Consider the following 16,272-nt stretch of genomic DNA (forward strand, 5'->3'; position numbering starts at 1 on the left):
AGAATCTTGTACGGCTTCTGATTGGATTATATAGGATTGGAATTACTTTTAATCGAAGGTGTATCCAATTAGGTTTATAAAATCCAGAAAATCAAACTCACATTTTACAAAGAAAAACAGTAAAATAAGATCTTCAAGTAAGTCAAAGTATAGAAAATATATTCAATATCTGCACGTCGGAGCTTAGTGATAAAGTGCCGACAACACGGTGTCAAACGCTTGATATCGATTTTGAGATCAACTTAGACAAGGCCATGGACGTTTTTGTTGCAGCTAAAAAAACGGAGAGCAGATTTTTGAAAATTGCTGATGTTTCTCAATAAAAAATGAGCAAATACAGTCTTACTTATTTGCTTTTCAAACCAATTTTAGGCCCTCAGAACGAACCATTTTGCGTAAAGTAAAAAATAATCTTGGGGGGGGGGACAAGCCCTCCCAAACCCCCCTTACTGGCGTGCTCTTCAAATGGACCCAGCTACGCCCCAGTCTTTGTAAAATATATATACATGTATTATAATGTATATAATTTTTGGAACCCTTTATAGCTTGCTGTTAGGTATGGACCAAGGCTCCGTGTTGAAGACCGTACTTTGACCTATACTGGTTTACTTTTAGAAATTGTTACTTGGATGGAGAGTTTTCTCATTGACCTTTATGCCACATCTTCTTATATCTATTATCCTACTCATTATTAGTCAATGATATGTTCTAAATATTCAAACATTTTACTTTGCAATGAGTACAAAGAGGGACAAATTTTAATATATGCAGCCTCCTCCATTGAAAAGTTTAAAGTTGTTTATGAAAATTAAATTTTTTTTTTAAATTTCCCATTTATTTTCAGTTTTTTTTCAAAGTTATTAAGGAAGGGTTCATTTTCTTTCGGTTTTGACCTAATAATTAGAAAGAATAAGTTGTATTTCCAAAGTAATTTGGTTTTTGTTTAGTAACACATATATGAATTCCTGGAACGTGTTTGAAAAGTTTCCAAAGTAATCTGACTTTTATAACAAAGAAGATTTGGTATGATTGCCAATGAGGTAACTCTCTACAAGAGACCAAATGACACAGAAATTAACAACTATAGGTTACCATACGGCCTTCAACAATGAACAAAAGTCAGTTATAAAAGCCCCCGAAATGACAAATGTAAACTAATTCAAATGAGAAAACTAACGGTCTAATTTATGTACAAAATAATGAACGAAAAAGAAATATGTAACACAGCAACAAACGACAACCACTGAATTATCGGCTCCTGACTTGGGACAGGCACATACAGAATGTGGCGGCTTAAACATGTTTGAAGGCACAAACCCTCCACTTATCATGGGACAGTAGTGTAACAGAACAACAAAAGAACAAACTTTCAAAATCAGTTGAAAAAAGCTTAACTCATCAGATGGATACAAATAGAAATAGATCTACCAAAAGCACAGAGTGGATATGGACGGGTACTTATACATCCCCACATAAAAAGACACTAAGTACAGATATGAGAGTACTCACAGTTACTGAAAGCTTGTTCAAAGCCAATAACAACTAAAAAAACAAATCATGCATTTAAGACTAAAATATTAATCAGTACACATCTAACATCCAATGGATTTAGTGTAATAACGTCATAAACAGCCAGAGAAAAACAATGACAAAATACAGGTATCGACAGATTGTGGAGCCATGAATGTCCATACGTATATAAAATTTATACACCACCGTCCGAAAAAACACAATCAAGATAACTGTAAGTTTTGTTGAATTTATCCATTAAATGCAATTTAGACGGGTCTTTACTGAGTTTGGTCATATACTGTGATTCATAACAGTACATGAGCAAACCTGCTATAAAAGGGTCCCATAGGAGTACCTACAACCTGTCGATAAACTTCATTGCCGAAACGTACTTAAATATTACTGTAATGTTTATTGGTCGTTATGGTTACAAACAAGAAGAACCTTGTTGTATCAATACATGTTTCACGCAGAAGGAAGCGTTGGGTCGATTTAGACGTTTGGCGGGAAAGTCAGTGGTTGGGTCCAAGGGTATGGGGGTGTTTGAGAGGGATTCTTGTGTTCGGTATCGGGAACATTTAGAGAACACCCCTATCCAGTAAATATTGTATTCACCCTGGGGTATATAAGCGGGTGAGGATTACAATTTGGGTTCTGTCGATATTCTCATTAAGAAGACCAGTGTACAAGAGTAAGGCACGTTACATAGCTGTAAGTGATATTGTCGAGGACAACTTGTACTGGGGACAACTTGTACTAGGTACAAGTTGGTCTGACATAGGAAGTTGGCAGAGCAGCCTGTCCCATACGGAGGACGGACTGCAATAATATAACCCGCACTGTCTTATATATAGTGACAGATAGTCCCACTCGGAGGACAAGCTGTACCAGCCCAGACTGTCTGGTAGTAACATACTGTACCAGCCCGCACTGTCTTATATATAGTGACAGATAGTCCCACTTGGAGGACAGGCTGTTTAATATTATATTGGTGTATATATAATTGTTTTATTGTTCATTGTTACTTTGGATCGGCAAATAGCTAGTGTATATATTTTGGTTCATTGTGTATAACATAGATAGTTAATAGTATTGCCGTATTGTTTGTGGACAACTTGGATCCAAGAAATTCCTGGAACGGACGTTTGGGATATAAACGCCTGGTTACACGTTACATATTTGGTGGCTAGCGGTTGGGATTCAAGTTGTCTATCAAATACTATTTGATTGATTGATTGATCGTCATTAAATTTATTGTCAGTTGACATCAGTGTTTATTTAAAAGATTAAAGCAGATCAACCGTGAGGCATAGTTGTAGTTCACGGCTGAGTTGTAACACGAGTGTATTATTTAATAAAAGATTATAACACTATAATTGTTTTATTTGAATTGCACTATACTGCAATGGAAATGTTAAATATTGACGATCAGATTGCTGAAATAAGTAGACAAATACAGTCTCTTAGTGAAAGCACAATACAACATGGACAAAGTTTTATATATTCCACACCTCGAGATCAGGGTGTACGTCCAAAGGTTGTTGAAAACAAAGAACATGATTCAGGCGTAGTGACGACAGGGCCGTCTCTATCAACATCTGTAGGATTGGCCGTGGGTGATACACTGCCTTTGCCAGATAGGGATATCATATCAAATCCTCACGTAAATAATAGAAAATCCATAGGGCAAGACAAAACTCAATATATTAATCCTAAGCAGGAATTAACAATAAATCAAAGTAATGCTCATACTGTTAGCTATGGTTCAAATGATGTTAAAATCAAACCTTCAAAATATGATGGCAATACTCCTTGGATGGATTACTTATCACACTTTGAGATGTGTGCCCTAGTCAATATGTGGTCTGAACATCAAAAAGGTTTGTACTTGGCCGTGTCACTGATTGGACAGGCTCAAGCAGTTCTTGGTGATTTACCAAAGGAAAAGAGACAAATATTTTCAGACCTAGTAAACGCACTGGAGGAACGCTTTGCTCCATCTAGTCAAACTGACCTATATCGTGTTCATTTCAAGGAATGTCGACTAAAAGCAAGCGAGACTTTGCCGGGGTTAGGTCAGTCAGTTCGAAGACTTTCTAATCTGGCCTACCCGACTGCTCCGTTAGAATTAAGGGACACGCTTGCCAAAGAACAATTTATAGATGCGCTAGTAGACTCAGAAATGAGACTGAGAATTAAACAGTCTCGTCCAAAAGGTCTTAACGAAGCTATACGGTTGGCGGTTGAGCTTGAAGCTTATAACAAGGCTGAGAGTAGAACAATGAAAAGTATGGGTCACTTACGACAGACTTCGAGTGACGAACGGACAGAAGCACCTAATAGTCCTGATACGGCTGTATCTATGGGACAAATGACGGCGTGGATACAGACGATTGAAAATAGTTTACAATCCTTAACAAAAGAACTTAGGGATTCAAAGTACACGAGAAAGTTCCAACCACAGGGGAAGATAAATAGCACACAAAGCAAAGGAAAAAGGCGTGGTCCTTGTTTCAGTTGTGGAGAAATAGGACATTTTGCGAGAGATTGTCCCCATAATAATCAGAAACAAAGTACGGAGGGAACACATAAGAACAATTTTAAAACGGACGGTACGGTTAATACACTGAAGTCTGAAGTTAAATCTTCAAACAATGACAAAGGCGCTGTTATTGTTTCAGCATCAGAAGATGCAGGAATGTTTGTTGAGTTGAGCATTCAAGATGTACCGGTCAAGTTTGTGGTTGATACTGGAGCTCCGCTTACTATAGTTTCTACAAGAGTGTATGATTCAATTCCTGACTTGTATAGACCGCATATGTGTAAAACTCAGTCACAGATTAAGTCCGTCTGTGACAACTATTTAAGCCTCAAGGGGAAGGGTAGTTTTACACTTGATTTTGGTAAAGAGAAGTTTACTTCAGAGGCCGCTGTAACTGACCTACAAGTCGATGGTATTCTAGGTTTAGACTTTATGAAAACTAATAAATGTTTGATTGACGTATCTGCTAAATTATTACACTTCGATAACTTTAAGGTCCCTCTACTTTTTCAAGGTACCCAGAATAGAAATGTTCACAGAAAACCATGTCGGTTAACATCAGACAGACAGTCAAAAACGGACCGTGATTGTTCTAAGAGAGAAAAAAGTCAGGTCAATATAGTTACAAGTAAGATGCCAGACAAAGGTAAAGACTTGACTTTAAATGAGTTACAATCGAATGACTCGGACCTTAAACGTGTTAAGCGGTGGCTGACAGAGGGTCAAAGGCCACAATACAATGAGGTATCCAGTAAGGGATATTTTCTTAGGTCATTATGGAGTCAGTTTGGTTGTTTAGAGGTCCACGGTGATGTAGTAGTTAGACGCCTCGACGACCGGGAACGGAACATTGTGAAATTACAAGCGGTAATTCCAATGTCGGAGCGCAAGCAAGTATTAGAATACTGCCATGACACAGAGTATGCTGGTCACTTAGGTACGCATAAGACTCTTGATAAAATACGCCAGTCTTTCTATTGGCCTGGTTTGCAATCTGAAGTGAGAGCATATGTCACTAGTTGCACTAAGTGCAATAGGAAAAAAACGCCCAATGAAAAAGAATCGTGCCTCAATGAGATTAGAGGACGAAAATAGTCGTCATAAGAGTCAGAGACCAGCCTGGATGGCTGATTGTGAAATTGAATAAAGTCAAGATTGTGTACATATATTTATGGAGTAATTTTGTTTTGTAATTGTAATGTTTATATCATGCGGGACGCATGTAGATTGAGGCGTGGGTTATGTAATGTTTATTGGTCGTTATGGTTACAAACAAGAAGAACCTTGTTGTATCAATACATGTTTCACGCAGAAGGAAGCGTTGGGTCGATTTAGACGTTTGGCGGGAAAGTCAGTGGTTGGGTCCAAGGGTATGGGGGTGTTTGAGAGGGATTCTTGTGTTCGGTATCGGGAACATTTAGAGAACACCCCTATCCAGTAAATATTGTATTCACCCTGGGGTATATAAGCGGGTGAGGATTACAATTTGGGTTCTGTCGATATTCTCATTAAGAAGACCAGTGTACAAGAGTAAGGCACGTTACATAGCTGTAAGTGATATTGTCGAGGACAACTTGTACTGGGGACAACTTGTACTAGGTACAAGTTGGTCTGACATAGGAAGTTGGCAGAGCAGCCTGTCCCATACGGAGGACGGACTGCAATAATATAACCCGCACTGTCTTATATATAGTGACAGATAGTCCCACTCGGAGGACAAGCTGTACCAGCCCAGACTGTCTGGTAGTAACATACTGTACCAGCCCGCACTGTCTTATATATATAGTGACAGATAGTCCCACTTGGAGGACAGGCTGTTTAATATTATATTGGTGTATATATAATTGTTTTATTGTTCATTGTTACTTTGGATCGGCAAATAGCTAGTGTATATATTTTGGTTCATTGTGTATAACATAGATAGTTAATAGTATTGCCGTATTGTTTATGGACAGCTTGAATCCAAGTATTTACTGGAACGGACGTTTAAGATATAAACACCTGGTTACACGTTACATTACCAAGGAGAAAATTCACAGCTTCAATCATCTTATCATACCTCCACTAAGAATTTGTAGTATACTTACATTTCTCATTAGAGAAGAAGGCTTTAAATGAGTTACAGCAAATATATTTGCATTCAGATTTACCAAACGACCATTTAATAAAATCGGAAAACTTGTTCACATTCCTGCCCATACTATTCTCATGTCTAACCTTTTTTTTTCTATACATACACTGTCTCTCTCTCTCTCTTATATCAAGGACCTCTCAGCACACTTTTTCACACATATTTCAAATAATTAACTGCATCTCTCATTCTTTTTTCTTTCTCCTCCTTCCCCACTTGCTATCTTGCTTTTTGCTCTATCCTGTCTTTCTTCCTCTATCGTCTTTTTTACTCCTCTCTTTGCGCTACCTCTTGCTTTCTTGCTTTCCCAACGTCCTTCGTCTGTCTTTTGCATGCTCTCTCTCTCTCTCTCTCTCTCTCTCTTGGTCTCGCTTACTGTCTTTATCACAATATTTATCTATTTAAAGGGTGGTAACTACAATAGTTTTATAAGTGTAATTTAAATAAAAATAACACGTGTTTCCCAATCTATGCACATGAACCCAATGATGTATAAAAACAAGCACCTTCTCACATTTAATGGCGTGTCACGGGTTTTCTTTATGTTTTATACAATTTGGTTACAAATTCAGAAATACTAGACATAATGTTACGTCTCCAAAGTTTTGACATAAATTTGAAGCTGTTGAAATGTTTTGTTCATTATATGCTAGATTGTCAAACTGTTTAAAATAGTCCTAGTGTGAAATACACCCAGTGAACATGGTGAATGTTTGCCGATTCGAACACATATATATGTAATTAATACGTTGCTCAGGAAGTTTGTTTGCTAGTGTTTTTTTTTTTTTTTTCTATTTTCTTAGTGAAAATTTGCATTGGTTAAATATGTAATGGACAAACATTAGATAGATACTTAACTACACTGATGTAATTAAATCTGAGGAATGTTATCAGTTGTAGTATTTATTACATGTTAGCAGGATGTTCCCCAGACGGCGTGAGAACACAGTTATGTCGTAATACAATTCCTTTAGACAATAAATGAAAATTAAAAAAAATCGCATCTGCGCTTTCTCAATAATATTTTTACAGTCTATTGTACAACATTTGGGACAAATAATATCAAAATAGAGAAAACTTCATCAGCTGTAACTCAAAATTTGAAGTTACAGGGGTCTTGAACTCTTTAGACAGCTTCAGACATACTAATTTTTAACCTTTTTTAGCTGGACCAAATCACTACTTTACTTTAAAATTCATGACCTAAATTTCTTACAGTGTAATCCCACCACCCCGTCCCCCTACTTGCTTTTTGAGTCATAAAACATGAGGACATAAATTTGGAAGGTGTATGAAACAAATTGCAAGTAATACACTGTACACACTGGGGACTATATTTGTATAGACAACGAAAGTCAAAGGACGATAACTGTGTCCCCGGACCAGACAATTAATGTATTCCAAATAAATTGTATACAACTGTCATGCAAATTACTGTCCTTACCTGAACCAGCCATGCAGCTAATCAGTAGACAGACCATGCCATTACAATTGTAAACATTTTTCTTAGGTCAAAAGGAAATTATTTATTTTTAATATTAGAATTATAAAGAATCGACTTCAACATTCCTATTACGTTAAATAATTCTAACATGGAAACAATCGGATTGTAATCCAAAGATTAAAAGAAAATTATGTATTTATATATGTATTGTGACAGATATTTGACATAAATTTTGGACATAGCTGACGTTACAATTATTAGATAAAATTTAATTAATCTCCAGTGGAAAAATATCGTAACACACTTATTGCAGTGGTGAAATATATATTTACATATTCAATTTGTGACATTTTATTTTCATTTAGAAATTGTTTTTTAACTTGCGTCAATTAAATCTTCAGCAAATAAAGATTTAGCCTGTAATTCCTGTAATTCAGTTGTTGCCATTTGTTGCTGTATATCATATTTGTTTTTCGTTTATTATTTCGTACATGAGTTAGGCTAATTGTTTTCTCGTTTGAATTGATTTACATTTGTCATTTCGGGGCCTTTTATAGCTGACTATGCGGTATGTGTTTTACTCATTGTTAAAGGCCGTACGGTGACTTATAGTTGTAAATGTCTGTGTCATTTGGTCTCTTGTGGAAAGTTGTCTCATTGGCAATCATAACACATCTCTTTTTTTTTTACTACAAGGGGTCGCTCTTCCATTAGGCATAAAGGGTAGTGCAGAGTATATACTTCTAATCGAAAGATGAAATTACTAACCTATTGATTCAGTGACAAATAACCATGGTGAAATTTTAACCCGTGATAAATTAGTTGACATATAAAAACCGTTTCAAGTAACCCGAATAATACATTGATTTCGTTATATTCCGCTCACTATCGATCAGTACATTCGAAAGGCGGAGATAGTCGGAGACGGTAAGGGGTTGATTTGTTCGAGTTAATATTCCAGCGGCACGTATGTAGAATACCTTCATATAGGAAGAGACCCCCTTACTTATAGACACATTAATATGCTACTGTGCTGGGACTTGATACACATGTGATATTAAGCCCTAGTATTGTCACGTGAGACTTAGAATCATATAACACATAACTTGTGATTGTGTTATTCTGCGCCGTAATTGGAATAAAATCGAAGCAGTAAAATGGGTACACGTAAATTCGTACCTAGTGATTGCGGCAAATATTTAAAGTCATTTCGGAATTTGATTAGCAATCATAAAGAGCCATCTTTTTAATATGATGTATATTGATTTTTATATAAAGATGCAACTAGATATAAAAGACATTTAATGCTTTGTTATTTAGTCTTTGTATGACCCTATCCAGCATTTCGAAGGACAGTCTATAAATTTCTTATCGTTCACCCGGTTGATCTAAGTTTCAAAATCTATTTATACACAACAAAACATAGAATATATTTATTAAGATATAATTAAAACTAAAATACATACTACATGATATACACACGAAAAAAATAAACATCATTTGGCGTTTAGCCGTCTCAGTTGTTGTCACAGTTATTGATTAGTCGTGATTGATTAATTTCCAAGCCTGGGAATCATATCAATTGGAAGATCTGAGTTCATGCTTGAACTTCTGAATAAGGATAGGACACTAACTTTAAGTTCATGCTTGAACTTACTGTTGGATCTGTTCTTGTTTAGATCAAGCATGTAGATCAAAAACGTCAGTGATAAAAGTCCATGCATGGACTGACGTCAGGACTGACTTAGAATTGGGATCTGTTGGTAGTCCGGAAACTTCTAGCATGTGTCTGGTCTATTTAAATGTTAACCAAGACTACTGCTATATGTACCATTAACTGTGACAAGCATCTTATACATCAATAACTCTGCATCAAATTTGGGGAAATTGAGTTAATAAAAACGAAAATTTGCCAAATACAGTTGATGACTGGATATTAAAGGAGACAATTGAACCTCAAATGAAGATGGTTACTATAAATTTAGAAATTATTGCGAGGTTTTTATTAATGCGAATAATGCGACTGGGTGAGTATCGCAATGATAAGAATTCGCATTTTAATAGATGATACATATATACATCTATCAATATGTAGAATTTTTTTGAAACAAAAATTGTGTTCTTCTCATGCATATGCATGAAATATTTGCCACCGGACGTTTAGTAAGTAAAACTCATTAACATGCCATTGTCCCTAATTGATTGCAATAATTGCCGCTGAACGTTAAATATTTATTCATCCAATGGTCTTTGCATATATTTATTTATGTAATATCTGTATTTGTTCGGGTTTAAATGAAATTTTAGCAGGATCTATACTCTTTGATTCGATTCAGAGAGAATGGGATTGTGTGATAGGTGAGTTTGCTGGCTTCATCGGTAAAGAACTTTCACGAATAACGTGTTTAAAAGATGAAAACAACACTTTATAAGTGTTTTACGTTCGAAGCGCATTTCTTGATTTAACTTCATCAGGAACGCTTAAAGCCGAAAACTTTAAAGCCAAGAATATAAATAAGATCCGAAACAGTTGAATAGTAATTTGACCAAAAAAAAAACGACCTAAAGATAATACTCAAATCTATCGAGATAAGGTCAACTTTATCCGACGAATTTTAAACTATTCTTTTCATTCCATGTACTAGTACTTTATAGTTAGTACATACAACTACATATGCAGTAGTTGTTTCATTCTGGATTTTTATATTTTGTTTTCCACCAATATTAACATAGCTATTTGCATCTTTTTTTTAGAAACAACGGGAAAGAATGCGGGCTTCGACAGTCTTACAATGTATCTTCAAGATTTGTTTTTTCTTTTAAAACAATTTCTAACCGGAATTTTTGGAATATTTAATTTTTTGTTCGTAACAAATAAAATGTGTATTTATATTATGTTGTAGTAAGATGATATCCGTTAATCATGACAAGTGGTACCAACAGAACATCCATTGAAAGACTTGCCCTAAAAGCTGATGTACAGTGATTGTATTTACCATTTTAAAATTCTATTCAGTACTTATCTTCAATAAATTGAAGTTCAGTGTTGCTCAAGTTTATAACATTTTTCTTTTGTTCTTGCATCATTTGGCATCATGCACATAATTGTACAGCAGCTGAATTGCGTTGCCTTTTGAATAAAATCAGTCGACTTTGACATAATATGCGTTTCTTCCGAGATATGTGTGTTTTTTGCTGGGTTTTTTTTTGTAATTCGAAAGTAAAACAATTTCTTATTCATAACTTCACTATGGTAACAATTTTTCATAAAAAAAACCAAAAAAAAAAAAAACTTTTTGATTAAATCTGTCATTTACACAAATGTAAGCCTTTGAAGGTCTCAGAGTTGTAGTTGCATTTCAACGATTTATGTAAAAAACGTTGTGTGTCCGTCTTCTGATAAACCAACTACTATAAACTTCCTTTTCAAAAGGCCACGAGTCGAGCTAGCTCTGCTCGGTGCAAACATACGTAGCAACGACATTTGACGATACATTCCACGCTAGTGTAAAGAAGTAACAAGTTCCGCTACAATGTAGAACGTCAAAAACACCTGACTTTTGTATTATCCTTTTGATGTCATTAATTACTGCAAAATACCAAACACGCCATCTTTGTGTCTGTAGCAGTCTCGAGAGGCAAATTTATTGATTAATAAGTGGTCATTGTTAACATACATATTGTAGACCGTTTTTTATCGTTGGATTGCTGTCTCCTTGATGTATTACTTAAACCTTATTTAATCATATGAAAAACTCATCATTGAGGATTAAGGATGTTCGCTACTCTATTTTAAAATAATAAGATTTTTAAAAGACTGTTATAAATTGATAGTATATGAATAAAGAAGCTAAAAAAGCAGAAAAAATGAAAGGTCTGTGTGCTTGTTTTCGAGATATAAGCCATCGAAAATTTGGCTGGAAATAATTCTCTCTAGACTTTTCATACATTTAACATTGGCATCTTTTTTCTTTCAAAAACGATGAAAAAATAACAAGGATTTTATTAGATTTTCAGAGATGACACTTCAAACTAAATGTAATCAAATTAGTGAAAGAAAAGTAGGGGTTAGTGGGCAAATTTTTTTAATGACACTACATGGATAAAACCAGAGGATTCCGAATATCTGACAAAAAATCAAAAACAAGAGAAGCGAACATCCTTGATTCATAATTCTTTTAATTGTAGGGATTTAAATACCAATTTAGAAAAGTGCGGGAGATCGTGGGTTCGAACCCCGGTCGGGTCAAACCAAAGACTTTAAAATAGATGTTTGCTGCTTCTCCGCTAAGCATGCGGCATTAACGAGTAAGAGCAAAGACTGGTCGGCTCGGAGTCAGAACAATATTGTGATCCGAGTAAGGTGATATGTCTTCCTGCGGACTGGTATCTTATGAACTAATACGTTACAAAATCCGTCTCAGCGTGTTTGTCCTGTACAAAGCAGGGTTAATATTCATATCAATCAACATGTTCACGTCCTGAATATGCATATGCATTTGCCGCTGGAAGTTAAGCAGCCATCCATCATCATCTTGCTCAAATAGTCGACATTCATCTCTACAAGTACAGTCCTGGTAGCATACGGTAGAAATATTGATTCTTTTGTTTTATACCTTGCGTAATAAAATATGATATTTTCAGTTTTGTTTTTTCTAGTCGCAGTTAATGTGAAAAATAACTACGGTTATTGTATTTTATTACTAATAAGCATATATAGTATATGACAAACGATGCAGTTCACACAAAAACTAATTGCAATCTACATTTAAAAAGTCTAGAACGTTAATAATGGATCAAAAAGGAATATAGAATAATTCAAACAAAAAACAACCATCACGAATATCATGCATCACTATGAATTCTCTTTTGATATATTGAAAAATTTCCAATTCCAAAATCTTTTAGCGAAAATATATCATTACGAAAGCGTTCAGTTATGCATGATTTTAAAGTAAAAAAAAAAATAACAAAAAAACAATAACTCTACCTTAATGATCGACATAATGAACATATTTTAGGACAACATTTAGTTTTACAATTTTTTTTTTAATTTTATGTTCAATAAATGGATCAGCTGCTTATCAATTATATAAATAAACTCATCATAGATACCTGGATTGAAATTTTGTATTTGCGCCAGACGCGCGTTTCGTCTACAAAAGACTCATCAGTGACGCTCGAATAAAAAAAAGTTAAAAAGGCCAAATAAAGAACGAAGTTGAAGAGCATTGAGGACCAAAAATTCCTAAAAGTTTTGCCAAATACAGCTAAGGTAATCTATTCCTGAGGTAGAAAAGCCAAACGACAAATTTGGAAGCGTGTTATTCCTAATACAAATTGTTAAAATCATAAGCGTTCAAAAGACACATTTCAAAAAAGAAAATGAAGGTATATATCAAGAAAAGGGCTTCGGACGCATGAGAATAATAGTGTCATTTCATTTATTTTAAACAGAGTTTATTATCTGAATACGTTGTTTACTAGATCTGCTTGAAATAATTTCATCTGTTTTATTCATTGGTTGTTTAAAACATCCTCATAGTGAAATGGGTTTACTTAAGATATATAAGTCTTTATTCCTGTTGAATTGGTTTATGTTAATGTAAATTTTAAACAATATCAATAATCATCCAGAGGCCCACAGTAGTTTACATAAATTGTGACAATTCATTGCGGTTGACTGTGCAGATAATATATTTTTATTGAATTATAAACATCCTTCCCCAAGCAACAATTGAGTTTTTATTTTAATTTCTTGAACAGAAAATGCATTTTAATCTTATATATCAAGGGCATGCCATGTCTTAAAGAAATTCAGATGGAGAGGTTTAATTGCACTCAGTGTAAAGGAGTAAGGGCAATAAGGCCCTTATTTGGCCCAAATATAACTGCAAATTTAAAAGGTATCATACATATTCTTAAATCTTAAATCTTAAACAAGGTTTTCAGAAAATAAAAAAAAAATTAACATTGAACGAGCTACCATGGCAACAAACCATGACAAAATTTGCATATTTTGTAAAATTTCTTGATTTTCCTTGTTTTTCATCAAATTTTAGGTAATTTTTAGATTGGAAAAGTATCTGCGCACCCAAGAAACAACTTTATATTTTGTGAGATTACGTCAATAGTTATAACAAAGCTTCTCTTAAATTATTTTGTTGTTTCTTGGCTGCGCACGATGTTTCCACAATGAAAATAACGACCGAAAACTGCATAAATTCTGTATTTTTCATCGTTTTTGTGAAACGATACATATCATGACGTAATTGTGACGTCATCAGATAAAAATCTTTATGTTTTTCATTTATATTTCATGACCCTATGCATTTCCAAATATTATGTGCCAACTTGAAATAGTTGTCAAACATTTTATGCCCCCCACTCCTTTTGTACTGTAGAATGGCTATTTAAGCAAAATGGTCCAGATGAATCTTAAAAACATTGTTTAGATGATCTATAGATATAAGAAGATGTGGTATGAGTGCCAATGAGACAACTCTCAATCCAAATCACAATTTGTAAAAGTAAACCATTATAGGTCAAATTACGGTCTTCTTCACGGAGCCTTGGCTCACACCGAACAGCAAGCTATAAAGGGCCCCAAAAATGACTCATGTAAAACCTTTCAAGAAGGAAAACTAACGGTCTAATCTATATAAAAAAAAAAGAAACGAGAAACACTTATGAACCACATCAACAAACGACAACCACTGAACACCAGGTTTCTGACTTAGGGCAAGTGCAAACAAATGCAGCGGGTTTAAACGTTTTAATAGTTACCAACCTTCACCCATAAATAACTCCTGAATGATATATTGCTAATCATTAAAATCAACCCGGTTTTTAGTGGGGTCCGTGTTGCTCAGTCTTTACTTTCCTCTGTTGTGTTTTGTCGACTGTTGTATTGTTTTGTCTTTTTCGTGTGTGTTGTTTTTTTTTGCAATGAAAATGTAAGTTTGATTTCGATTTATGAGTTTGAAAATCCGCTTGTTATCTGTGGTCCCTCTTTTTAACAGATGGAATAAATAAATATGTAAATAATAAATCAGCAGAGTGCACGCCTGCAGGCATTTGTTGATTAACACACAATTATCTATTTAAAACAATTATAACTCGGACTGATTTACAAACAAGAAATCATTTAAAATTTGCTTATTTTAAACTTAGCAAAGATAAATTAAAACCCGTTTTTTCATATTTTAATTTTCAACACCATTCTTTTCATACGACTTCAGTCAAACTTTTACAACAACATGTTAACTGGTGTGGGTATTGTAAGCTTATCCAAGATTAAGGAGAGCATATGGGAAACGAAATTTTCTAATTAAACATAACAATGGTGCATTGCAGCTTGATAAATTCATTTTCTTGCCGGTTCTTTCTATTTGTTTAAATGTGTATGATATTTTCTTACAAGCTATAAACACACAATTTACTAAATATTTTTTCTTCTTTTTTATTTCATTATGTCATCATTGTTTATTTTATATTTGAAAAAAAAAAACCAATTAAATATGCCGAAGGTGATTATAACGACATTGTCTATCCATGAGGGTCTTCCGCCGTCGGTCATATAAGCATATAGTATGTTATAAGTACAAAATAGACTTATGAAGTAAGACAAGGTAAAATATAAAACAAGGACTTTCAAATTGTCTTAATTTTAATCTATGATAAGAGGATACAATTGTCAAATTCTAGTAACAATAAATCAACAACTAAAACATTACTATAAAATATACTAAAAAAATGCGGTAAAAAATAAAAATAAACATGTTAATATAATATTACTATAAAATATACTAAAAAAATATGCCGGGTAAAAAATAAAAATATATATGTTATAACATTACTGTAAAATATACTAAAAAAATATGGTAAAAAATAAAGATATATATGTTATAACATTACTATAAAATATACTAAAAAGATATGGTAAAAAATAAAAATATATATGTTATAACATTACTATAAAATATACTAAAAAGATGTGGTAAAAAATTAAAATATATATTTTAAAACATTACTATAAAATATACTAAAAAAAATATGGTAAAAAATAAAAATATATATGTTATAACATTACTATAAAATATACTAAAAAAATATGGTAAAAAATAAAGATATATATGTTATAACATTACTATAAAATATACTAAAAAGATATGGTAAAAAATAAAAATATATATGTTATAACATTACTATAAAATATACTAAAAAAATATGGTTAAAAATAAAAATATATATGTCATATAAGCATATAGTATGTTATAAGTACAAAATAGACTTATGAAATAAGACAAGGTAAAATATAAAACAAGGACTTTCACATTGTCTTAATTTTAATCTATGATAAGGGGATACAATTGTCAAATTCTAGTAACAATAAATTAGCAACTAAAACATTACTATAAAATATACTTAAAAAAGGCGGTAAAAAATAAAAATAAACATGTTATAACATTACTATAAAATATACTAAAAAAATATGTTAAAAAATAAAGATATATATGTTATAACATTACTATAAAATATACTAAAAAGATATGGTAAAAAATTAAAATATATATTTTAAAACATTACTATAAAATATACTAAAAAATATGGTAAAAAATAAAAATATATATGTTATAACAT

At 33.3% G+C, this 16,272-nt stretch overlaps 1 long non-coding RNA gene across 1 annotated transcript; it reads right to left on the bottom strand.

The window, feature by feature from the left end:
• Positions 1 to 12,311: 12,311 nt before the first annotated feature.
• On the bottom strand, positions 12,312 to 16,268 carry LOC127715206 (uncharacterized). The gene is made up of 2 exons (XR_007988226.1): positions 16,219 to 16,268; positions 12,312 to 12,619 (listed from the first exon to the last, which is right to left on the bottom strand). It is a non-coding gene; the product is annotated as an uncharacterized LOC127715206 (long non-coding RNA).
• Positions 16,269 to 16,272: the final 4 nt, after the last annotated feature.

Source organism: Mytilus californianus, unplaced genomic scaffold (assembly GCF_021869535.1).
Source record: "Mytilus californianus isolate M0D057914Y unplaced genomic scaffold, xbMytCali1.0.p SCAF_9, whole genome shotgun sequence".
Taxonomy (NCBI): Eukaryota; Metazoa; Mollusca; class Bivalvia; order Mytilida; family Mytilidae; genus Mytilus; species Mytilus californianus.